Source organism: Fringilla coelebs, assembly GCF_963513975.1.
Source record: "Fringilla coelebs genome assembly, chromosome: 5".
In the NCBI taxonomy this organism is placed as follows: domain Eukaryota; kingdom Metazoa; phylum Chordata; class Aves; order Passeriformes; family Fringillidae; genus Fringilla; species Fringilla coelebs.
In genome coordinates this window covers 65,837,917-65,854,119 of record NC_140033.1, presented here as the reverse complement: position 1 = coordinate 65,854,119, position 16,203 = coordinate 65,837,917, and positions in this window count along the sequence as shown.

Sequence of the window (16,203 nt, the reverse complement as noted above, 5' to 3'; positions counted from 1 at the left end):
CGCGCAGATAGGCAGCTCTTCCCAGAGCCATGGTGACCGAAACCGGCTCCGATATTAAAGCTAAAGAGGAAGGAAAAACGGAAAGGGCTGCTCAAAACAGTAAAACAAAACCCCAAGACAGACAGTCTGAGGGAGAGAATGAGCAAGCACTGATGTTGATCAACTGCCTCATAGAGCCCTGAAGTTCAATCTGTTTTTACTTGTTCTGACTTCCTCAGGTAACACTACGTATCTTGCAATCTATGGCTCCAGGTAGGAGGATCTCTCTTTCTCTTTCTCTCTCTCTCTCTCTCTCTCTCTCTCTCTCTCTCTCTCCCGCTCTTCCCTCCACCCCGCATGTGTCAGGATCTAATACATATCTTATCTGTGTGTGCGTGTGCGAGCTGCGCGTGTGTTTGTGTTTCAAAAGGCATGTCCTTAAGCCGGAGTGTTGGGGAAAACACATGAAACGTATCCAATAAGGGAAATAAAGGACTCGTCCTCTCAAACCGAAGCATTTTTTCATTTCCTTTAGTATGGTAACGCGGCTGGATTGGCAATGCACGGACTTCACAAAAGAAACTGTTAAAACTTTTCTATTTTTTTCTTCTTTCTTTTTTTTTCTTTTTTTTTCTTTTTTTTTTCTCTTTCTAAACAAACAGATGCAGGCGTTAATCCCCACTTGCTGGCAGCTGTATCCTAAAAAGCAACATGTGTCCAGACTACTTCTTCGGCCATTTGACCCTGCCGGACACCAATGTCTGCCACCAAATTTGGTATCATTTTCCGCAGTAAGAGAATATGCTTCCTCCTTTGAGAAACAGATACACTTAGCTTGTAGCACTAGCTTAGGATAGTCAGTTTGCTGCTCCTAGAGAGATTAATCGGTGGGACAAAACCTCACTTTGTATTCAGACACTAACAATGAAGCAAGGCTTCCTTTTCTTTTGATTTTTGGGGGGTTTTCCCTTTCATTTCTTTTCTATTTTTTCTATTTTTCTTCTTCACTGATTTCTGAGCTGCTCCGTTTATTCCTGCATTCTGTGGAATTATCTGTTCCAGTCTACTACACAATGTGTGCCTGTCCGGAGGCACAGATCTGCATGCATATGCACGCTTAAATAGCACTCCGATACAAGTCTGTGGGCTGCAGGGAGTTACACAGATACGGAAAAACTCGTGCACCTCTGCCCTCTCCTACACATACATTCATATACGTGTAGCAACAGTCAGCACAGATGGCTCTAGGCATCTCTCAAAGAGAATCGGCTAAACACACACCAGGAAAGCCTGAAAGGAAAGCAGGCAGTGACAAGCAAGCAAAAGAGGCTGAACATAGAACTTCATCGTAAAGTATCTATCCTGACGGAGAAAACAAAGGATTTTTTAAAGGCCAGCCAGGCTGCCGTGGTTGAAGAGGCGCAGTGTGAAATCGCAGGTCATGTTCAGACTCCCACAGTAAAGGCTGCCCGCACCTTGTCATCACCCATTCGACCCACAGGAACAGGGTCCTCTCCAGGCATCATGCAGGGACCCCAAGCCAGTCCCTGTGAGAGGAAGGGGAAGCAAAGCGGGACAGAGAAGGGCCGTGCTGGGGAAGGGGGGCTCAGAGCAAGTCCCCCAGTAGCGACGAAGGCGGCCGAGACTTCCCACTCCACCGCCAGCTCCGATTCCTCTGCTGCAGATCGGTTTGGCTCTTTTCCCCTGCATTCCTCAGTTTCATTCTTTAATAATCAGCGCTCCGGCTCTCCGAGGCAGCCAGCTCTCCTCCAGTTCCTCCAGTCCACTCAGCTACACTGTCATCAATACTCAACTACAGACAATTTGTCCTTAAAAAATGCCGAGTCTTCCCTTCACACTCATTTCCTTGTATTTAAATGTCATTTATTATTCTTTTTCTTTTTTTTTTTTTTTTTCCGGACCCAACGTAAGGATTATTTTGTTCTTCATCCCCATTATTTTTTAAGCCATTTGTTGTAAGATGAGGCCGTGTTTCACAGAATCACAGGAATCCCAGGCACATGGTGCGATTCTTGGGACTGTCCTGTGCAGGTTAGTGGGTTGGACTTGGAGGATCCTTGTGGGGCCCTTCCAAGTCAGAATATTCTTTGATTCTATGTTTCACTTTTGCAGAGCCATGTCTCCAACAGCCTCTCAACTTTACTCACAGCTGCCTCCCAAACTCTTCGACCAACACCAAAAAGTCATTCACGATACAGCCCCACCACCACCCGCCACCTGTGAATCTTTTTCCGGTTTTTGAAACTTTTTTGGAAAAGAAGTGGAAAGGAAGTGTCATGTGTCCCTCACGAGAGTCGCGGGGATGCGGTGGCGGGAGGAGCGGGGTACATAAAGATCTTCCCTGCGGGGCGGGACGAGGCGGACGGCAGGGCCGGGCGATGCCGAGGGCGGCGGCAGACCCGAACCGCGGCAGCGGGCGGGGATGCGCCCCGGGGATGCGCCCTGGAGATCTGTGCGGAGCGCTGCCCCGGGGATGTGCCCCGGCGGTCTGTGCGGAGCGCTGCCCCGGAGATCTGTGCGAGGGCTGCCCCGGGGATGTGCCCGGGCAGTCTGTGCGGAGCGCTGCCCGGGGATGTGCCCCGGAGATCTGTGCGGAGCGCTGCCCCGGGGATGTACCCTGGCGGTCTGTCCGAAGCGCTGCCCCGGGGATGTACCCTGGCGGTCTGTCCGAAGCGCTGCCCCGGGGATGTACCCTGGCGGTCTGTCCGGAGCGCTGCCCCGGGGATGTGCCCTGGCGGTCTGTCCGGAGCGCTGCCCCGGCCCGGGGGAGGCGGCGCGGCCCCTGAGCCGGGCGGCTCCGGCCGGTCCCGCGGGGTCACAGCGCCACCCTGCGGCGGTGCGGCGGGCCCGGGGTGCTGCGGGGCTCGGAGAGTGCAGGGCGCGGAGCGGCCCCGTCCCGTGGGGCTGGGATGCGCTCAGGAGCCCCGGCACTGCCGAGACCTACAGTCCGGTCCCCCCGCGGGCGCTGGCTGTAGGAGAGCCGCGCCTGGGAGCTGCCCGTGCGCTACCTCCTTTTGTCTCCGCACCCGAGCACAAACCCGGGCGTGGGTGCAGAACCGGCGTGGAGGGGCAGGCTGCCTCCCCCGTGTGTGAGGCCATGAGCAGGAACTGGGCATTCATTGGCCAGGGAGATCAGGAGGAGCGAGGGGCCCTGCATCACAGCTACTTGCTGTCACAGGTCTCCTCTACAGACCCCTCGTGCCTGTTTTGTCACAAACCCCATAGATATGGGAATACAACTCACATTGTCTCCATCTGACTGTCAGGCTAGCACATCTCACTCGCTGCTCCAAACTAGTGAGTATTCTTCATGCAAACTAAAGAAGTTTCAACAACAGAAACTAGACTAGGTTGTAGTATCGTTTAGAGGGCAAAAAATTTCTGTATTTTTGACCCTTACTCTACTGTTATCTTCAGCTAATTGATTTGAAGATCCTGAACTGGGGGAAAATGATATATTTTCTTACCTTCAAATATCAGTTTGACTATTCCTGAAAACTTAGGCTGAGATTAAGAAGATTTAATAAAGCTTAATAATTCTGTGACTCAAGAAAAAAAAACTCAGTAGAATATTAAAATGCTTAATTCTCACATTAGTAGTCAGAGATACACCTGATTACTTTATGTGCAAAATATATAAAGCCCGTTTATTTACTTTAAACAAATACCACCTTAATAATGCTAGAACACTTTCTGGATGCAAGGTAATATTCCTAAATAGAAAAGCATTGGTAGATGTGGGTTGAAATAATTTGCTGAATGGTCTTCTAGTACACAATTCTTATTCATTACTCATACAAAACAACTGGCATAGAAGGGGATATAGTCAATAAAAAAATCACTAATTCAGTTTCTCCTGCACTGACTTTCTGCTGACAAAGCTCAACACTCACACCTCCAAAACCTGCCAAAGGAAAGGTCACCTACACACACTGCTGCTGGTCCCTACACCTCTCCCACACCTCCCCACAGCCTTCTGATAAAGTGGCTCCTGTGGTAAAATATTTCAAAGCCCTATTGAGCTTCAACTTTCCCAATCCATCACAAATGCATTTACCCCCACTCCAACTGATGAGCTTTTTCCTTTACCTAGGGAGGAGAATCCAAGTGAACTTCAGAAGTCCCCTGTCAGGCTGTGAAAGCTTAGTCAACAGGAGGTAGCTACTGGCTGCAGGCACTCAAGGGCAACTTAGGTGTGCATCTCTTTAGAAAATGAAGATGATGGGAAGCAGAGTCACTGGCCCAGGCACGGGTCCCATTTATTCCAGGATGTACCACAAGGGACACAGTGCTGTTGGTATGACCTGGGGCTTATAGGGTTTCATGAACAGGGAACTCTGCCCAAGCAGGAGGAGCAATCTCCACAGTTTGGGAACAGCTTGCATCCTGTACAGCTCTGTAAATCAAAGTATGAGCAAGCAGGACCAAAGGGGAAAGGAACAGTTGGTCAGAGCTCACATCATCTTCCCTAGCATTTTTCCACGACTAGTATTCAAAATCAGAGTAAGTCACATGAAATTTCTAGGGAATGCAGACAACAGAGAGAATTACTCTGTGACAGGTCACTTTACATGCCTTTCTCTTCTTTCTGTACTGCTCAGATCAACCATTGGACCAGGAGCTGGACTTCGATGATCCTTGTGGTTCCCTTCCAGCTCAGCATATCCTATGATTCTGTGTGTGCTCATTTTAAGTCCCAAAGGCTTAACTACAAGGCAAATCCAGCTGCATTTATCCCAGCCAGCCACTCTCTGGCACTGTTGCTCCACTGTTGCAGTTGTAGATTAAGGCCCCATCTATCACTAACAAAACAATTGCACAAAAACATTCCTTAGGGGAAGCACTCAGAGCATATGGGGCTGGAACAGAACTAAAAGAAGAAAAATTAAAAAAAAGCGCACAAAGATAGGTATCTTGCATCTGATCAGGATCTTACACACAATTTATGCATGCTCTTAACAAATGTACACATTAAGCATATGCACTATATACATATACTAGCAGCCTTTAATATTTTATACTTGTGTTACCATGCTTTTGTACATGAAGTCTTTTCTTAAATCACACTACTGCATTTACCCACCTGCTTCCTATGTCTAAGATGTCCCTTCTTTCTAAAAGACTACCAAACCCACTCTTGGATGCCAGAGTATTTTTCAGGCTTGGGATGCCCTTCGGTGAGTTTCTGATGCTGAGATGTGTTCTCAATCATCTGGTCTTTGAGCTTTGATTCAGCAGAAGGGTACCAAACTGGTAAGAGATTATGCCTTTGGCATGTGCATCTGGCATGGTAATGACCTAATGGCAACAGCATGATTTAATGGCAATAAAACCTGCACCACAATCGAGGTTTGAATCTGGTCTTACATAGTAACTGACCTGTCCACTGCTCTCTTAGTTCTTCTCTCACTTGGTGTTATGCAAAACAGCATCTGGTCACATCTTTGATCACTACTGCCTTTTGTCTCAGCTTCTTCCCTGTTTCTCTCCCTCTTTTTCTTTCCTCTCTTTTACATCTCATTACCTGGTATATGCTTCACTTTCTCAAGCTATCAGTCTTCTTGAGCCTGTTAAGCCTCTACCAGTTTAGCAGACAGCTAATTCGATTAATAAGTAACACAGTTGTCCATGCTCAGTTGTTTCAGGTGTTTCATATTTACAGGTAAATGCTGGCCTGAAAATTTCTGTTTACTTGTCTCATCCAAGCTGAGTCAGTGTTCAAGCAGAGGACAGTACATGTCTTTATAGCAGCATGAAATGGAATTTACAAATTTTCTCACAAACTCCTCCCTTGATAACTGAAGCTTTCCTGGCTTTGTTGCATTGGACTTAATATAATTTTAGATTCTTTCTTCTGTTCTTCATGAACTGATTTCTTACTTTGTTGACTGTATTACTTTGAAAAATTCTCTGCAGAAGAAGGTTGGGCAGTTAAAAAGGAATGTGAGTCAGCAATACCATATGGTTGCAAAAAAAGAGAAACATTATGAATAAACAGGCATGTTGTATGGGAATGAACATGACTTGTTCTCGTACCCTGCAGCAGTAGGAAGTCCAGACTCATGTATGAAATTGTCTTCTGGTCAGTAAACTTCAGTAAGTACATAGACCAGCTAGAGATGACACAGAGGTGAACAACAGGAAGATGATCCACTACCACAATGAAATACATGATCCATGAGGAAAGGTTGTGTTGCTTTATTTTACAGAAACACAAACTGAGCAGGGAGAGTGTAATAGTCTTCAAATGTGCAAAAACACGTTGCAAAGACAGCAAGGTAAGGAATTGTTGTACTTGTGATAAACGGACTTGAGCAGCATTTAGTTTAATGGCAAATATTGCCAAGATTTAAGATCAGGTTAAATAATCATCAACAGAAATTTAGTAGTACAGGATCCTATCACAGGCTACAACATCCAGGTTCCTTTTAGACATGAGGCCTTTGATTCTGTGACTCTGCTTTCAATCACTGGGCTATCAAAATTCCTTTCACCTTCAAAAAGCATGGTGAGAGGCTTCCTGACTTCTTCTGAAAGTGTTTCAGAAATCATCTAGCTTGACCAGAGGAGATGGAGTTTGCATCCAGGAGTTTAGAGGAGCACCCAGAGCAGTTATCTGTAGGCTGTATTTCATGAAGCAAGTCCTTTCATCCTATCTTGCAGAAACAAACATTCTCCCCAGTCCTCATGAAGCAAATGCCTAATGAAAGGAGCCTTTGCACATTTCTAATCAGTGCAGCAATTCAGAGACTTAAGGTTTGAGACTGTAGATTCTGAAATTCTGTGAATAACTTTAATTCCATGCTTCAGATAATACAGTGAGACATCAACATTGAACCCAATTATTTGCCTAAGGTAGCCCTACTAAAGAAGCCTTATACCAAATGAATGCAAACTAAATACTGAGTTTAGCAAGATAAAATAATTTTATACTAGTAATTTAATCTATAATCAGCAAGTCTCTAAGCCCTACAACTACATATGATGCAACAAATGGAAAAATCAGGACTCAGAAGTGATTTTTGCTGAGATTTACATGCTCATTCCTATTTACTTATTATATTCTCAGACATGTCTAGATTGGCAAACACATTTTTAGTTATCTGTGGTTTTGAAAGATGATTACAAAAGATACCATGGTGGGGTTAGATTACACTTAACATTTACAATCATCTTTCAAAAGCTAAGGGACTGAATAGTTTTATGTGATATACTAATTTTGTTTGCCTGCCTATTGAGTGCTGCAATTTTTGTAAATATTACAAGGGAAGCTGCATTGTTAAGCAGTTTTTTCTTCCTAACTGAACTTCTCTATTGTAACCTTACTCCACCTAGTGCAAAATGCCTTTTAGCTTCTGAGTTGCTAACCAATAAACATCATACTCAGCCTGAGAAGACTAAAGCTCTACCTCTTCTGTGTGTTTGGCCTGATGTTCTGTCCCACTGAAACTGCATCACTGTAGATTTCAAACACATCTTAAGAACTACAGTTTGCATCACAGGGATCTTTGTTGACTGTATTACTTTGAAAAATTCTCTGCAGAATAAGGTTGGGCAGTTAAAAAGGAATATGAGCAATAACATGGTTGCAAAAAAAGAGAAATACTATGAATAAACAGGCATGTTTTTTCCTTTATTCCTTTATTCCTATTTAGACCTTGAAATTTCATTGAGGCAAGCAACATATTCCCCCTGGCTCAGACACAGTGAGACCCACAGTGTTTGTCACAGGGGCAGCATCCCAGTGTAAGGCCAAAGTGGCTAGTGTCAAATTTGGAGATGAGCTTGCAGATGGGGAGCATGGCACTCTTCTATCAATGCTTCTATCAAGGGAAGATTGCCTCCTAGCAGAATTATGACAGAAACCTTCCTACTCTTTAATTGCCAAAGAGAAAAGTCTACCAGGTCCTGCTGTAGGTTTTTCACCACTGCAGCCGTCCAGTGGTGTCTTTCACCACTGCAGCTGTCCAGCTGTCTCTTCCCAGATATTGGTTTTATCCCTATTGTATGTAGAGAGATTGTGAGTCTAGAGTTGCAGGGTCCTTTGGAGTCCTTCCTCAGGTAACCCTCCAGAGATGTACTTTTCACTGTAAGACAGGGTGCCTTCGTAAGGTAAGCAAGAGAAATATAAGGGGGAAATATAAGGGGGAAGAGCATTAACTGACAAATAAAATGTGACAATGGTTCTCTATTCCAATTGAGCCAGACATCAACATTTGGAGCTCTAAGGTATCATGATGTTTCCACATACTCTGCCTCCATCCGTCCATGTGCTGGCTTCATTGCCACACACTGAGAGAAATTGTACTTGTTTCTGATTTGAGCAGTGTGGAAATTACTCACTTCCCACTGGCTTGACCACAACATGGATTAGCTTACCTGTTTTTTCATTTGTCATTACATCACTGTTGATACAGCTTCATCACGTGAATCTCCTTCAGCAATTCATCTTACTGCTTTCAAAGGTATTGCTTATAATCGCTCAGATAAATGCTCAAATGCATTTCGGTCATCAGAAGAAATGTGACTGCCCCCAGACCAGAACAGCATCACTGCATGTAACCGCACAAAAATCTTGCATTTTCACTGAATGCAAATACAAAATCTTGTAGCTTCATTAATTGCCAAACCCAAAACCTTGTCATTCCAGTAATTGCAAATAACCATCTATAAAAGAGAAAAAACCTGCTTTCTTGTTGTTGTTGTTGTTGTTGTTTTGTTTTGGGTTTTTTGGGTTTTGGGTTTTTTTGGTTGGTTGGTTGGTTTTTTTCCTTTTTTTTTTTTTCTGATTTCTAAACTACACTTCCCAGAAATCTCAGGTCTAGAGTCAAAGTGCCTATTTGTGTCTTGCTACCTGGTACAGTTTCCTGTCAAGGAAACATCCTGAAAGGCAAATAGTGCCGATGTAAGAGTATATTTTTTTCCCCTCTCATATAAAGAAAATATTCAATTTATTTCAGCAACCAGTAAGAAACTCCATAATTGCAGACCTATGTTTAGGTCATATTCGTTATCTTGCAATTGAGCCTTTAAACATTCATTTTTCTCCTAAGAATAACTCATTAACAGACTTGATAACCATCTCTTCATAAAAATACAGGACTTTATGGGCTTTATTCATATTGAAATTATTAATTTGTTTTATTGTATACTGCTTACTATTTTGAGATAAATCTGTGTGAATATGAACCCTCCTGTTTGGAATAAAAATATCATCTCTCAATTTTGCGCATGGTTGTTCTTAAAAATTACTCTGATGATCCATATTTATATACATTTGACAGTATGTTATTTCTAGATTTCAAAAGCTAATCACATGCCTTCCAATGCTTGATGTTTTAAAATGACAAACGAAAACCTCTGGATTATTTTATTCCATACATGTCAGATGCCAAGAAAAACTCCTAAATGTGATATTTTTTTCCCCTGCTCACAGAAACTATGGCCTTCTAAGAAAAACAAGCATATCTAGAATTGCAATATTTAAAATTATCCTGATTTTTAAAGTAAATTTAATAATTGAAGTGGGGGGAGGAAGAATCCAGACATTATTTTTGAAAGCACAGGAGTGATGATATTAATGCTGCCAACCTAAACATGAGAACATTGGTTTGTTTAGCTTACTGTCTTTTCCACCAGCCATTATTTAAAAACATCTACTGCTCTTACTGAGTAGAGTCTGCAATTTATTTACAGCTAGAGTAAAGTCAATGGAAATAAATGTCCATTCATAGGCTACTTAGGAGTTAGAAATACTTCTAGTGTCTTAAATCAAAAATAAATGCCCCGTTAAAGAGGATTTCAGGTGAAGATGACCTCTAGTGAATAGTTTTATAAGGATGTGCCCAATTAAGTTTACTCTTCATTCAGCCTTCATCTGTCTTCCAGAACATTTGTCTCTTTTACTTGGATATTTTAATCATTGCCTCTGTGTATCAGGGTTTGGCTCACCTAGCTGTGTTGTCATGATGCAGTTCTATGACAAAGCAGAATCAGATAGATAGATAGATAGATAGATAGATAGATAGATAGATAGATAGATAGATAGATAGATAGATATGCAATGGCCAGACTTTGCAAATTATCTAAAAAGGTTTGCCACTCTTCCCTTTACAGCTTTCAATGACTCATCAAATGTTGTTTGCATCACGTCCTCCCCCAGGTCACTGACTTAGAATGGTCACTTATCTACAAATCTTTCCTACATTTTCTTTCTATTACAATAAGCCTCTCTTTCATCAGGATTATCAGAAAAGCTGCAGGATATTTTATCTGGCTGCAATTCAGCTTCATGTGGGGATGCTCACATGCACCCTGCGGTATTTTGTGCAGTTACAAGCCATTTATGAAATGTTTAAAAGTGCATACTTCACTTTACAGATTTAACTCTTTGCTTGACTCCAGTGTCTCCTTAAACTCAGTACAAGATATCTGTAGAGACCAGGGTTTAAATCTCACATGGTGTTGACAGCCTCTTCTCTTTCATCACCTCCTTTGGAGCGGGAGGTTCTCTGCAGATTGTTTGGATGCAGCCCTAACATGCCTCACATGCATTGTAAAAATCATTGAAAAATTCTTTCCAAACCAAGCACAGGTGGGATTCCACACACAGGCTCCCTGAGCAAAGGTCCAAAAGAGTATGAGATTCCCCATTAAGCCTTTCTGGCATGAAACCTGCACTCCTGCTCTGAGGTTGGGCTAGGTCACATTTAAACGTCCCTTCAAATCCAAACTATTCCACAATCCCATGTTTATCTGAAATCATTGTGCCACCATAGTGCCTGCCTCTCCCACCCCTAAATACCCCTCTGAGAGCTGCCAGGATGTGGACAGTCACCTAAGGAAGCATCCCAAACCAACCCTGTAAGACACTGGACTGGCAGGTGCTGGCTCCTGCCATGCCCACCACTCTTGAGAGCAAAACAAGTCAAGCACAGAGCTGAGACCAGTTATTTAGTGTCTTCATCCATGGCCTTGCCAGAGCAAGTCTTCAGCTCTCTGTGGCTTCTAGAATAAATTTATCTTTCTGCTTTTTTAAAAGAAGGGGGGAACTGAGAATAGCTTGTACTTGCACACCCCTACCTGTGCTTTCAGAAAAGGGAAGAATTGAAGAATCTTTGAGGAAGTACAAACAGTTCCTGTAGGATGAACATGTTTCACCCCAGGGTATTAATTAAATTCTTTCAATCTTTGGGTGCAGACAATGACTTTTTGCTACAAGTTCATATGAGGGTTAACAAATTGGAGCCTAGCTTTGTGACCTTCACATAACTGAACACAAAATTTCTGATTTCTGAATGTAAATGATTAATCCCCAACATCCTTCCAAATTCAGAGCATAGCTCCAACCCAGTATCGCTCTTGGGAATGTTCCGCACTACTTCACATTGTCCATAGAGTCTCTGGATGTGGGGGAATTTTATACTGAACGAATTATTTTATACTGAGCTAATTATTCCCTCTAAAGTGACCAACAGCTTAATTCACAGGATCATTCTGGACTTGTTCATGTGCATGGCACAGCTAATACAGTCTTTTGCACTTTGCTAGTTGGGACCTTTCAAACTCCAGTTGATTGTTATGAATTGTCTACTGAGTCTCCATGAGCCATAAAGTAAGAACATATTTATTGCCTTGATTAAATACAGTCTCTAGGTTAACTGTCTCTTTATCATATCTTTTCACTACATTTCTTCTTTTCAAAAGCCTTAACTTGGATTGATTCTAAAGGCAATGGCCCAAGGACAGCATCTTCCACAATCATGAGGCATAAACATAGGGAAAAAAACCCTTTTGGCTGACAGCTGTAGGCATCCCTTGACTTTTGGCAATTAAGAAAGAAAAGCAATTTCCTAGAAGTTTCCTTCTGACTACCATATTGCTGTATGGATACTTTTCTTCTGTAAGGTGAAAATCAAAACTTGTCTTTTTTAGAACTGCATTGTGTCAGGTCTTGCAAAGCTTGCCCTGTTAAAAAAATCTTACTTTTATTCCTGTCATAACACAGAGCAATCTATTTTCAATATGTAGCATAACTGTATGTTTTGGAAGAATCTGTTTTAGGACAATAAATATTTAGAGGGCTTTAAGGGTGGCTATTATTTCTGCCTACACACTGACCAAAAAACAGAGTCTGCAAGAGAACAGAAAATGGAAGGTAGAATTGAAGAACGGTGATATAAGAGAAAAATTGTGTTGAGAAGAGAATCAGCAAATAAAGTAAAGAGGACTGAAGGAAACAAGAGTTAACTGAAATAGGAGTAAAGGAAAAAAAGATTCTGGAACAAAAAAAAAAATTAAGCACTTTGATAAAATGAATCAGTGTATTAAAAACATACAGGAAATACAGCATTTCTTTGGTATTTCTAAGAATTTGTTGTAAATCAACAACTATATTTTGAAAATAAAAATGAAATCTGGGTTCAAGAGTGTAATCTGACAGAAAATGTAGTATTTCTAGAATCCACAAGATACTGTTTCTTTTACAATTTCCATGGCTAGAGCTCCCTTTTTGAAATTAGAATGCTATTTCTCCTTCAACTGGCTTTTCTGGTCTTCCTTTTAGATACTGACAGACCAATGCATTTCAGCTCCAGCTCGGCCATTTTAAGGGTATTACCATGTTAGTCTGTCAAGTCATACTGCTGATAATGCAGTAAAATAATACAACCATAGAAATCAAACAACAGGCAAGTGGGTGCCTTCTGCCTTTTGATTCTTTGTCACAGATTACTTCAGCTCATCATTGTTCCTGTGGTTTGTCATGACTTCAGGAAGCCTGAGGATGCTGAATGTGACATGCCTGAGTCACAGCCTGCACTGAATCACTGCCTTACTAAATGACTTCAAGTCACTTCCAGCACTGTGCCTCCTGCCTCAGCAAGGAGACGGGGACTTTCCTGCCAGTTCCCTCTCTACAGGCTTTACTATCTACCCAGAATCAGAGCTAGAAAAGGCAGCAGGGGTATCTATAGTGAGGAAAAGCTAAACAGATAAGCAGTAAGTTTGGCTGATACGAAAGAAGTGATAATTGAGCCAAAGGATATAAATATTCCAGTCTTTGGATGTGTGAGCTAGTTTTGCCAAACACCAAACCAGTGACCTAGGCCTTTGCATTCATGGCTTGCAAAAAGCAACATCAATGTTTTGATGTTACGAATGAGAAAATTGTTAACACTTTTCTACATAAAGGGCAGGGTATTGGTCACTTTAGCACAATTTGTAATGAAGGCACTGCTACAGAAAGCATTTGTGAATGCCAGTGACTGCATCAATTGCTGCTCATTACAGGCAATTAAGCTGTTGATACTCTCACCTAAGAGGTCTTCCATAAATTATCTGTTTAATTACTAATATGGATGAAACAAGGGAAAATTACCACTTCCTTCCACAGGGAGAAACCAGTCAGGAGATCGGGTTTACCTTATTTAAGACAACACATGTATTTTATGAGATCTCCTGACACTCCCTGAATCACTCTTGGTTAGTTCAGGGAGCTTTTTGGAAGTACAAGGATTCTGATTTCTGTGGCTAATTCTGCTCCCTTAAGATACTAAAAAAAATATTTACCTGCCGTTTCTAAAAGCATTAAAGTTTCCAAAGACACTGGAAAATCCTTCCTAGAGAGATGATCAATGATCAGTCAGACCTTAAGACATTTGGACAATGATAATATGTTTTAACTTTTGGCCAGCCCTGAAGTTGGTCAGGTAGTTAGACCAGATGATTGTTGTGGCTCCTTTCCAACCGAAAATATTCTATTCTATTCTATTCTATTCTATTCTATTCTATTCTATTCTATTCTATTCTATTCTATTCTATTCTATTCTTTCTCAGTTTGCAAACAGTTTGAATGAAAAAAGTACTTTTCTTTCCCAATTACCTAGAGAAAATGCATCATGTTCAATTCAAAGAAGATAATGGTGATACTGGCATGTAGACATATACTGAAGGAAAGAATTCAGGATGATAAAAGCATAGTTTTGGTGCAGAAGCAATTTTCGCACTTCTGCCAAAAGACCCACTGTATGTTTGTTGCACTAAGCACAAAAAAGTAAAAAAACCATACATATAAAAACTTCCTTAGACCTTAACATACACAGAGAATCTCTCATTTTACTCCATTCCAAATCAGTGCTTTAAGAGTAAACCTTTATTCACAAGTAAGAGCAAGGAACTAGACACACAGTGTCAAAAACACACTCAGTTTTATGCACCATTCTGGGTTTTGGTGGTGGGTTGTTTGAGCATGAATCATTAAATAACTTCACATACAGTAAGAATTCTCATGGCTTAAGGCATATCTTCACCTATGTAAACCTTATGGACTCATTTAAAGGCGCTCCCTTGTATTTCTTTTGACAGGTCTATGAATTTCTATTTCTCTTCTTCCAATTCTTATTGTTTTACCACTCTTTATGTCCTGCATCTGGGTCTACAAAATGCTACTGACCACACATAATTTAATATCCTGTCTTTGGTTTCCTAACAAATCAGCAGACCATATATCCTATTTATTTTCTCATTTTTCAGGTTTTTTTTTCCCTTTAATGTAATTCTCAGTCTCATATGATCAAGCCCAACTCTCTCTGTTGTTGCACTAATGTTGCCGAAACTCAGATCTACTTCTTAGAAATTGATACTCAGCTTCTTCTATTGACACAAATAATACTTTTCCCATAAACTTCCTCATTGTCCCATTATTTTTTAATGTTACAGCAGAATATTATTCTAATCCAGTCATTTTCAACCAATCTAATATAGCCCCAAAGTGGATTAGCCAGCAGGCACTGGTAGGCTGCGCATCCATCAGTTGACAGCTATAAAATCCCAGGATAATTAAATACAGACAGATATCCAGAAAGGGAAGGGAAAATTAATTTGCCTCCTACTTTTCCATCTGTTGCTGTTCGCTCTATACAATTGAGAATCAGCTCCTTGCCCTTTCTCCTTCCATTCATCTAAAGCTGGAAGTGGCAAACAATGCTTTGAGAAACTGGACTGAGGGCAATGACAAGATGTCTGATCCCCCCATCCACCCCTGTCCCTTAGGCAGGAAGTTTCTCAGCAGTCCCACCAACACTGTGGTACCTACAGAGGGTTTGCACTATGACAGCGCATCAGTGTCAGTAGAGTGAAGCATCCAACCCCATGGCTGGCATGTCCTGAGGGTGAGCATTTTGTAAACCACCCATAAACTGCCCTGAAAGCTGGACACTATAGGATACCTTACTGCTACAGGGAAGTAAATCGAGCATCATAATCCCATTATTAAGCACTGATGCTTGTGTCCTTTGTGTGCATCAGCTTTTTCTCCATGTTCACATTTAATCATGGGACAAAATCAGGGAGTGAATCAGATTTTCTTTTTTTGTGAGTTTAACTTGTCTCTTTCTCTCTGCCCACCTTTTTCTTCCTTAAGTACATGTCACCAGAACATGCAAGTTTGCACATTCTGTATTCATGACTTCTTTTAATCATGTTCCTTTGCTCAGCTTTTTTTTTTTCTTACATTGCAGAACTTATCTTCAGAACAAAGAAGGAGCTTGAACTTGAATGCTTTGTTCATAACCAGTTGTCTTCCTTCAAGCTGGCTAAACCCCACTATCCCAATGCTACTGCCAATAGTGATTAGTATGAGCACTACTATTTCCATTCTTTGAGAAGGTTACTCATATTTGCAAGGAGTAAATTTATATTTGCTATAAATATCTTCTGTAGCATTTTCCATGTAATTAATTGCATTGTGATATTCATCTAACTGAATGTAACTGCTTATCAAGCATACAGACTTTTTCCCTGCTGTATCAGCATCCCCCATCCCATCTTCTCCTTCTGACATTGTCACAGCCACTACACTGCTGTTGCTTAACTACCACTCTCATCAGTGAGTCAAAAAAGTAAAACTTCAAAGCAAGTAAGAGGTCCATTTCTCCTTTTGGCTATCTGCCAGAAGTGTAGTTGGTGAGGATTAGTGTTTGAGGCTTTTTTTCCTCCTGCTTTAAGGAGTGGCTATTGAAAGCTTGAGGAAACTACTTTGGCAGGGAGAAGTTAAAGGTTTTGTTAGTTGACGTGTGTGCATGAAGTGGATACTGTAGCGTATTTTTGTCAGTCTGAAATGAAATAGCTTTTTTAATGGTGTGGCCTCCTCCCTGCTGCCCAGAAGGTGCCTCAAACAACTGCAATGGAACAGGAGTTCTGGGG